Here is a 10,923-nt window from a genome sequence, read left to right as displayed (position 1 = left end):
TCACATCTAGCCCTTAACATCGGCTGCTCTGTCTGGCCCTCACCACCGGCCCCAACACTGGCCCATTCCATCGGCCTTTATCTCTAGCCCATAACATCGGCTACTGTCTCTAGCCCACTCCACCGGCCCTAACAATGGCCCATTCCATCGGCCTTCACCTCTAGCCCTTAACATCGGCTGCTGTCTCTGGCCCTCACCACTGGCCCCAACACTGGCCCATTCCATCGGCCTTTATCTCTAGCCCATAACATCGGCCACTGTCTCTAGCCCATAACATCGGCCACTGTCTCTAGCCCACTCCACCGGCCTTCACCTCTAGCCATTAACATCGGCTACTGTCTCTAGCCCACTCCACCGGCCCCAACACTTGCCCATTCCATCGGCCTTCACCTCTAGCCATTAACATCGGCTACTGTCTCTAGCCCACTCCACCGGCCCTAACACTGGCCCATTCCATCGGCCTTCACCTCTAGCCCTTAACATCGGCTGCTGTCTCTGGCCCTCACCACCGGCCCCAACACTGGCCCATTCCATCGGCCTTTATCTCTAGCCCATAACATCGGCCACTGTCTCTAGCCCACTCCACCGGCCCTAACACTTGCCCATTCCATCGGCCTTCACCTCTAGCCATTAACATCGGCTACTGTCTCTAGCCCACTCCACCGGCCCTAACACTTGCCCATTCCATCGGCCTTCACCTCTAGCCATTAACATCGGCTACTGTCTCTAGCCCACTCCACCGGCCCAAACACTGTCCCATTCCATCGGCCTTCACCTCTAGCCATTAACATCGGCTACTGTCTCTAGCCCACTCCACCGGCCCTAACACTGGCCCATTCCATCGGCCTTCACCTCTAGCCCTTAACATCGGCTGCTGTCTCTGGCCCTCACCACCGGCCCCAACACTGGCCCATTCCATCGGCCTTTATCTCTAGCCCATAACATCGGCCACTGTCTCTAGCCAACTCCACCGGCCCTAACACTTGCCCATTCCATCGGCCTTCACCTCTAGCCCTTAACATCGGCTGCTGTCTCTGGCCCTCACCACCGGCCCCAACACTGGCCCATTCCATCGGCCTTTATCTCTAGCCCATAACATCGGCCACTGTCTCTAGCCCATAACATCGGCCACTGTCTCTAGCCCACTCCACCGGCCTTCACCTCTAGCCATTAACATCGGCTACTGTCTCTAGCCCACTCCACCGGCCCTAACACTTGCCCATTCCATCGGCCTTCACCTCTAGCCATTAACATCGGCTACTGTCTCTAGCCCACTCCACCGGCCCTAACACTTGCCCATTCCATCGGCCTTCACCTCTAGCCATTAACATCGGCTACTGTCTCTAGCCCACTCCACCGGCCCAAACACTGTCCCATTCCATCGGCCTTCACCTCTAGCCATTAACATCGGCTACTGTCTCTAGCCCACTCCACCGGCCCTAACACTGGCCCATTCCATCGGCCTTCACCTCTAGCCCTTAACATCGGCTGCTGTCTCTGGCCCTCACCACCGGCCCCAACACTGGCCCATTCCATCGGCCTTTATCTCTAGCCCATAACATCGGCCACTGTCTCTAGCCCATAACATCGGCCACTGTCTCTAGCCCACTCCACCGGCCCTAACACTTGCCCATTCCATCGGCCTTCACCTCTAGCCCTTAACATCGGCTGCTGTCTCTGGCCCTCACCACCGGCCCCAACACTGGCCCATTCCATCGGCCTTTATCTCTAGCCCATAACATCGGCCACTGTCTCTAGCCCATAACATCGGCCACTGTCTCTAGCCCACTCCACCGGCCTTCACCTCTAGCCATTAACATCGGCTACTGTCTCTAGCCCACTCCACCGGCCCCAACACTTGCCCATTCCATCGGCCTTCACCTCTAGCCATTAACATCGGCTACTGTCTCTAGCCCACTCCACCGGCCCTAACACTGGCCCATTCCATCGGCCTTCACCTCTAGCCCTTAACATCGGCTGCTGTCTCTGGCCCTCACCACCGGCCCCAACACTGGCCCATTCCATCGGCCTTTATCTCTAGCCCATAACATCGGCCACTGTCTCTAGCCCACTCCACCGGCCCTAACACTTGCCCATTCCATCGGCCTTCACCTCTAGCCATTAACATCAGCTACTGTCTCTAGCCCACTCCACCGGCCCAAACACTGGCCCATTCCATCGGTCTTCACCTCTAGCCCTTACCATCGGCTGCTGTCTCTAGCCCACTCCACCGGCCCCAACACTTGCCCATTCCATCGGCCTTCACTTCTAGCCATTAACATCGGCTACTGTCTCTAGCCCACTCCACCGGCCCAAACACTGGCCCATTCCATCGGCCTTCACCTCTAGCCCTTAACTTTGGCTGATGTCTCTGGCCTTCACCACTAGCCCCAACACTGGCCCATTCCATCGGCCTTTACCTCTAGCCCATAACATCGGCTACTGTCTTTAGCCCACTCCACTGGCCCCAACACTTACCAATTCCATTGGCCTTCACCTCTAGCCCTTAACATCAGCTACTGTCTCTAGCCCACTCCACCGGCCCAAACACTGGCCCATTCCATCGGCCTTCACCTCTAGCCCATAACACCGGCTACTGTCTCTAGCCCACTCCACTGGCCCCAACACTGGCCCATTCCATCGGCCTTCACCCTAGCCCTTAACATCGGCTATTGTCTCTAGCCCACTCCACCGGCCCAAACACTGGCCACTCTATTGGCCTTTTACTCTAGCCCTTAACATCGGCAGCTGTCTCTGGCCCTCACCACCGGCCCCAACACTAGCCCATTCCATCGGCCTTTACCTCTAGCCCTTAACATTGGCTGCTATCTCTGGGCCTCACCACCGGCCTCAACACTGGCCCACATTATCAGCCTTTACCTCTAGCCCATGCCATTGGCTCTTAACATCAGGCATTGTCTGTGGCCCTAACCACTGTCCCTTCTATTGACCTTTACTTTAACAATAGCCCACTCTATCTGCCTCTGACTGCAGCCCTTAACATTGGCAGCGCTCTCTGGCCTTCACCACTGGTCCATTTAATGGACCTTTACATATAGCCCTTTCCACCAGCCCCAAAATGTATCCCTTACACTACAATCTATAACACACCAAACTTAAATTCTCTTTACTGCAGCATTTTCAATAGTATCCAGCTAAGCCCTAAGCATTAGAATATAGGCACCATTACATTAGCGATCCAGGGACTAGTCCGACTGCCTATTGGAGTCAGGAAGGAATTTTTTCCCCTTTTGAGGCACATAGGACACGGCCTCAGAGGGTTTTTTCGCCTTCCTCTGGATAAGCTTTATAATAAATAGGAATTATGTGAACTAAAAATACAATTTCAAATTCCCTAAACTACCAGAATAATCTTCTTTTTTTTCATGAATTGTTTTTAATTAAATTCTTTATTTATAAAAAATAATAAAGACTTATATAAAATCTATAAGTGTTTGGATATTGGACTCATTTGGACTAATTTGTATGGCAAAAAAGTGTGAAACAACATATTTATGAGGTGCATCATACACCTCTGTCCCTTCCTCACTTGAAAGTGGGGGGTAGAAGGGGGAGACGGCATCCTATTTGCTTTTTTTTAAAAATTTTTACAAATAGCATAATGGCAAGAAGTACAGTACACCTGAGTGTACCAGAGCTTTGATGGTTGGATTGTAGCGCTTTTCAAAACATTGCAGAAAAGTTGTAGTTCTTGTAACAGTGGCATTTGTACCTTGTTCAGCACAGCATCATGGGGTCAAGAAAATGCATGACTTGGTTTGCTGCAAGAATCATGGTTAACCTGCAGGATGGGGGTGAAATCCGGCCCAGATTTGTTGCGAGGCCACAAATGCCCGGGCCAAGGTGGCCAAATATTAGGGGCGGCTCACCCAGCTGCTTTCAGGGGAACACTGGGGACACAGAGCTCCCCAGTACTCTGGTGTGTGCACAAGGGGAGGAGGGAAGTGCAGGCGGGCACTAGGACCGTGCGGCCTAGGGGCGCTCACCCAGGAAATCCGGGCCTGGCTGGAATATATTTAGGATAATTATGGACTCCATACAAAAACTGTTTTTGCATAGTAAAGAAAAATATCATTCTAAGGGCTCTTACAGACGAGAGTTTTTACCTGCGCTCCCCTGCGTTCCGTTTTTCTGCGTTTAGCTGCAGGGGAGCGCAGGAATAGACGCATTACATTTTTTACAATGGGGCTGTACTCACACAGGCGCGTGTAGGCGCCGAACGCAGGTTGAGACGCAACATGCTGCATTTTTCCTGCGTTCAGCGCCTACACGCACCTGTGTGTGTACAGCCCCATTGGAAAAAATGTAATGCATCTATTCCTGTGCTCCCCTGCGGCTGAACGCAGAAAAACGGAACGCAGTGGAGCGCACGTAAAAACGCTCGTCTGTAAGAGCCCTAAGCAATATACATTTATGTTAAATGTTCAATGGTTTTTAAAGTTAATTGTAAAGGTTTTACCAACAGTATCTGCCTTGCTGTTTACAATTTCTGTACTGCTGGTTCAGACTCCTTAAGCAATTTTGCAAGGTCTGAGTTTCCAGGTCTGATTCCAGTTGCATTGTTTTAAGAGTCCGTAGTAGCGAACAGGACAGCTGAACACAATTACATTTACAAGAACACCAATAGAAAAGGTGCAATGAATGTATATTGGAAAGTTCTTTTAATTACATTTTCTTTCATCATGTAAAAATCAGTATTTGGGTGGAGGATCTCTTGTAACATTTTGCTAAGCTGTTACATTACTACAAAATAGGCTCACTATCTTGCAGCATGTTTCAGATTATTCCAATCTATATGGTTCCAAAAAATGTTGACTAGAGTACTGGTGCCGTTTGCAACCAAAAAGAAAATTCACCAGAAAATATAAAACCCAGTCGTGCATTTATTCACTTGGATAAAGAAGCCATGTATTAGGGCAGGACTACTTGGCCGATTTCGCAGCGATCCGACGCACTGCGTAAAAGCGCAGGCGTCACGTCGGATGCGACGGAAATAAGGTAAGTAATTCAATTGTTGCATCGTGTCACATTGTTGATGTGATGCGACACGACTGTCGGATGCAGGCGCTGCACGCTGCGTCTGCATCCGACAGTCGTGTCGCATCAACAATGCGACACTGCCATTATTTACCTTGTTTCTGTCGCATCGGACGTGACGCCTGTGATTTTGCGCAGCGCACGGATTGCTGCGAAATCGCCAGTGTAGTCCTGCCCTTAGACAATCACAGAGCAGCAGGATAAAAGGAATAAAGTCTTGAGGCAAGTTCGAGTCCCTTTTTTGTATGTCAATATTCTTTTCTGTACTTTTACGTCAGTGTTAGGTTTTATTTAGTCAATAGCCTGTAAGAGAAGAAACCTGATAGCTCATGTCAGTCAACTCACATTGATCAGCTACAGTCCAGACTGCAAAGGAGGTAACATTGGATGTGGGATACTTGTTCTCTCCTGTCTGGGATGTAACCTCTGCAGTGCTCAGTCATTGCATAATTCAGCTGCTGGAGAGATATCTGCATTCAATAACCACCTGTACAGTAAAGGCTCCCATTCTTTATTTGAATATTTATGAAATACATAAGGAATAATGATAAAGTAACTACAGACACAGAAGCCCTCACACCCTCTATGGGGGTCCCGCTGCCCTCACACACCAGCCAACGTTTCTCCTTTACGTTCTTCAGTCTCCTAATAAACAACTAGCTTGTTACACCATCTAATGTGTATTGTAGAAAGAGATTTAAAGGACACCTATCATCAAAAAATCATTTCCTCCACCAGAGGTTATTGGCTAAAAGAGCTTGCACCTGGTTTGGGGGAAACAATAGTTTGCATATGCAAATTAGGATTCGGATTTGGTTCGGTATTTGGCCGAATCTTTTGCGAAGTATTCGGGGGTCCGGCCGAATCCAAAATAGTGGATTCAGTGCATCCCTAATATGAAACCTTTTAAGTAGTGTCAGAGTGAAAAGCCTCTTATACGTTTTAGAAACTTTGTATCTTTTTCTGGCTGTTCAGTGCAGGAGATCAAAGAGAAAGTCCGGGACATTTTGGTAACAGTTCAGGACTGGGGGTTGAGCTGTCAAAATCAGGACTGTCCTGCTGGTGCCAGTAAACATGTAAGGGTTCTTTACCCATAAAACCCTCCCTTCACTGCCCCTCTCCATTGGCAGAACACTGGACAGGGTTGGGAATGGAATCTATATGTGGCGACAAGGGGGATGATGGGCTTAGTCTTAGGCAGCAAAACAGTTTGTGAAGGGGAGAACGGGTGGATAATTGCAAACTTACCAACCGGTGGCAAATATGGCACCTTTTGTTATAAAACTCCAAATGGCAACATTCAGATGAAATAGATGTGAACTGCATATTTAGTAGGAGGGTCTAGATGGAAGCAGAGCACCACTTACATGTTTAATTACCAATCCCCCAACACACAACAGTACCAGTATATTGTGCCTTGTTCTATCGAAACTGCAGTTGAGAGGGAGGTGCCAGAAATATTGACAGCATAGTGCAGCTGTGGACAAGGCTGAACTAACACCATCTGATATTAGTGAAATGCTTAAGTATATGTATATCTGAATGTTGGCACACTTTAATAAGCATACTTCAATACAGATCCAAACAGTTGGATCCAATTTTTCAATTAGCAGTTTTTCTTCATGACTACTAACCTTAAACTTTTAAGGCTAATACATTCTCCTAGTCAGCGCTTACAAATCAAAACTTAGTTAGTACTCTTACGTTTAGGTCAATTTCAATAGGGCAGGTACATATAGATAAAGACAAAAGAGATCCTCTTATGCCCTATACATGAGCCCACCCTAAAACAAATGTGGCATGCCCCTCAAATGGTTGGGATAAAAATGTTAACACAGAAATCTTTAATAGTTCGGACTTTGGAAGGCAATCCCTTTTTAAAAAATGAAAAAACCCCATCATGTTTTACAACTTTTATGACTTTACAGCATACGGGATATGATGTCACTTACATGAGATTGAGGAGGATGTATCTTCATCTTATCAGTTCTCCTGGTCTAAGGTGGTGAAGGAAACTCTGGCGAAAGAGGAAACATTCTATAGAATTTGCGGAGTAACAATCATTCGCCTGAGCAAAAATACGAATGACCATAGGGCGAGAAACTGCACTAGCGATGGTCAGTTTCGCTAGCAAATTGTTGTCTACACCTGTTAGTAAATTGGTGATGTGATAAATTGGAGATTTCTGGCAGATTTTCAATAGCGATGGCCTCTTCGCCCTTTAGTAAATCAGCTTCAGATAAAGCTACACTTAATACTCCCATTTATCTTGTCGAAGCTGAAACGGCAATTAAACAACTCAAGAATAATACTGCCCCTTGGCCAAATGGCTTCCCTCCATCATACTACAAAGAATTCGGAGATATATTATCCCCTCACTTAATGATATGCTAGCAGGCCATTTACTGCCATCTGAGATGCTTTCTGCTAATCTTTCCCTCATTCCGAACCCAAATAAAGACCACACAAATATTCAGAACTATCAGCTAATATCAGTCTTAAATGTGGATTTTAAATTATTCACTAAGATTCTGGCTACTAGATGGTCAAAATTTCTCCCTTCTTTAATACAGCCAGACCAATGCAGCTTTATTCAGGGCAGTCAAACAACAACAGAATAATTAACATAATTTCGGACGTGAGTTCCTCCAATTCCCCTTTATTAACCTTGATACTTGACATCCACAAAGCCTTTGATACAGTGTCCTGACAGAATCTACTCTCTCGGTTACCTAGGTATAACATTGATGGGGCCTTTTTGGATGATTATATGTATTGTGGTAGAGTGACCAAAACAATGTGGGAAAAGGTGTGTTTTCCCTTTAAGATCTCCATAGTGGGAGAAGTAGGCACCAGGATGGGTGTTAATAGACAGAGAATATGTTCTCTGTTTAAAGGCTTTGGTGGCCAGGTCCTGGAAGCTGGAGTATTCTGGAAAGAACAGGCAAGCCAGGTACTCCAATCCAGTAGTCCAGCTCATGGATTAGCGCTCACCTTCCACAGAAAGGCTGTCCTGTGGAAAGGTATTTAGTTCTAGTGAGCCTGTTAGAAATCTCTCTCAGAAAAGGGCACGGAGCAGCAAGGATATCTGCCTATGTGAGGAACTCCGAGAGGGGCCGGGGGTGCCACTTGTCATTGCGAGGTGCAGAAAGAGAGACAAGACAAAGTAACAGAGAGTTGGTCTGAGTAAGACATTGGAGAAAAGCCAGGAGGCTGAGCAATCCCCCAGGACATTTGTGAGTACAGGGGTGACCCCTACTTATGTGTTTGCTTACTGGTAGTCCACAAGGGCCCAGTTTAGTAAGGGCACTCTTCATGTGTGAAGGTAGAGCTCAGTAGGCAGGATTTATTTTTATAATTTGTTTTGTATCCTGAAATGGTCACCCCGGGGTGTGAATAAACTGCCTTAAAAAGTGTCTGTTGTGGACCCTGCAGCTTACAGTATTATATGTAAACCATATTGTCTGGTATGCATTGTTCAGGAATCTAGATTCGTAGGAGTACTCATCAGGGTTGCCTGTTATCTCTGTTATTATTTGCGTTAGTGATCGAGCCATTGGCTCATTTCTTACGGAACTCTCTGGGCGTATCTGGGTATAAAAAAAGACACCCAAGAAAATAAGATCATATTGTATGCAGACAATCTTTGCCTTACAATTACAAAACCCGAGGAACCTCCCCAATTTATTTCAGATATTGGATCGATTCCATAAAATCTCAGGTTTGAATGTAAATTCAAGTAAAACAGAGGCACTTCCTATAAGTTTACCTGAACCACAAGTGAAGCTACTAGAAATAAATTTTCCCTTTCACTGGAGGAAAGAGACAGTAGGTTACTTGGGACTTAAACTTACTAAATCATACGCAACGCTATATAAGAATAAGTATAAAGCATACTAGTTGACTGGGATAAACTCACAATATCCTGGTTCGGCCATATAGCAGATGTGCGTATGGTAGTTCTCCCTAAATTACTATATTTTTTTGCACCTTACCTATAATAGTAGAAAAACGAAATATTGACATTTTGCAGCAGAAAGTCCTCAACTTTATCTGGCAGAATAAGCTACATAGAGTTAGTAAGGATATTATATATAGCACACAATATTAAGGAGGCCTAAAAGTTCAGCAATTATATCATTATTACAGAGCAGTCAGGCTTGCCAAAATGATACAGTGGCACTTACTACTCGGTGTGACTCATCGGGTTGAGCACATCGGAGCTCACGGCCACCATCTTCTTCTCTTTGGGAATCTTAGTGTCTTCTTCCTCCCTTCGGCAATTTCCATCTCTTTCGGCGCATACGCAGTTGTCGCGAACCGAGAGATCCAACTGCGCATGCGCCATTACGCCACTCACTTCACGAAGATTACTGAAGAGAAGAAGATGGCACCCTTGAGCTCCTCTGCGCTCACTTTGCATGTGCGGTCACTATTTGGACTATGCAAGGATATCAGATATTACATAACTTTGGGGCCTTAAAGGAGAAGGAAACCCCCAGGGCGCTAAACCCCGCCCCCCCTCCCCTGTGCTGCCCCCCCTCCCTCCTCCCCCCTGGCCTACCTGTCCCCCTGGGCAAATGCCCCTAACTTTTTACTCACCCCTCTGCGCAGGTCCTGTCCACGGAGTACGCAGTCGCCATCTTCTCCCACGCGCGTCTTCTTCCTGCTCTGATCGGCGTTTTCTGGCGCATGCGCAGTAGGAACAGGTACCGGTACGGCTCTACTGCGCATGCGCCGAATGTCACGAAGTTTTCCGATTTCACTTCGTGACATTCGGCGCATGCGCAGTAGAGCCGTACCGGTACCTGTTCCTACTGCGCATGCGCCAGAAAACACCGATCAGAGCAGGAAGAAGACGCGCGTGGGAGAAGATGGCGACTGCGTACTCCGTGGACAGGACCTGCGCAGAGGGGTGAGTAAAAAGTTAGGGGCATTTGCCCAGGGGGACAGGTAGGCCAGGGGGGAGGAGGGAGGGGGGGCAGCACAGGGGAGGGGTTTAGCGCCCTGGGGGTTTCCTTCTCCTTTAAGTCACTTCAAATTTTAAAGGATGAGGCTCAGATAAACAAAAACAAATATATCCGATATAATCAAATTTAATTTTTTTTTTCATGTGCCCCACATTTGACCACGCTAGAGGGCTCACTGATTGAGCAAGCTTGCCATCACCCATTAACTGTAACAAACTATATCTCATGGATCAATAACCTAATTATAGAGCAATCTCCAGACTCGGGGAGGCCCATTTATCAAATTCTGAATTTATCTAAATTTTTTTTTTTTTAAAAGAACTCTGATCAAATCCGCACTTATTTTTTTCTCCTTATTTAATTAATACACTTTTCTGAAAATTTTGTAAGCATGAAAAAAAATGAATTTGTATTTTCCACCCGAAAACTTTTTCTTTTGTTGATTTATGCCTGAAAACTAAGAAATCTGCAGATTATTGCAGAAACCAAGCACAGATCAAACAATTTTTGGGACTTCTCCCATTGACGTATATGCAACCTCGGCAGGTCTGAGATGCCAGATTTTCAGATTCAGACTTTTTCTATCCTCGGGATATAATAAATCCTGAAAAATTTGTGGGTTTTTTTTTCCACAAAAAAATTGTATTTTATACTAAAAAAAAATACAAATCTTTTGGGTTTAGAAATTCGGAGTTTAGTAAATAACCTCATATGTGTTCATATATGACCCAATGAATATCTGACTTACAATTACATGATTCCCAAGAGTTATGGCCTAAAATATGGAAATATATACATTTTGGAGGTCATTTATCAAAATCCAAATTTATCTCATTATTTTCTGAAATATACTCCGACCCTTATTTATCAATACATTTTCCTGAAAAATTCAAGT

The sequence above is a fragment of the Xenopus laevis genome, chromosome 2S (assembly GCF_017654675.1).
Source record: "Xenopus laevis strain J_2021 chromosome 2S, Xenopus_laevis_v10.1, whole genome shotgun sequence".
Classification (NCBI taxonomy): Eukaryota; Metazoa; Chordata; class Amphibia; order Anura; family Pipidae; genus Xenopus; species Xenopus laevis.
This window is presented reverse-complemented; position numbering follows the sequence as displayed.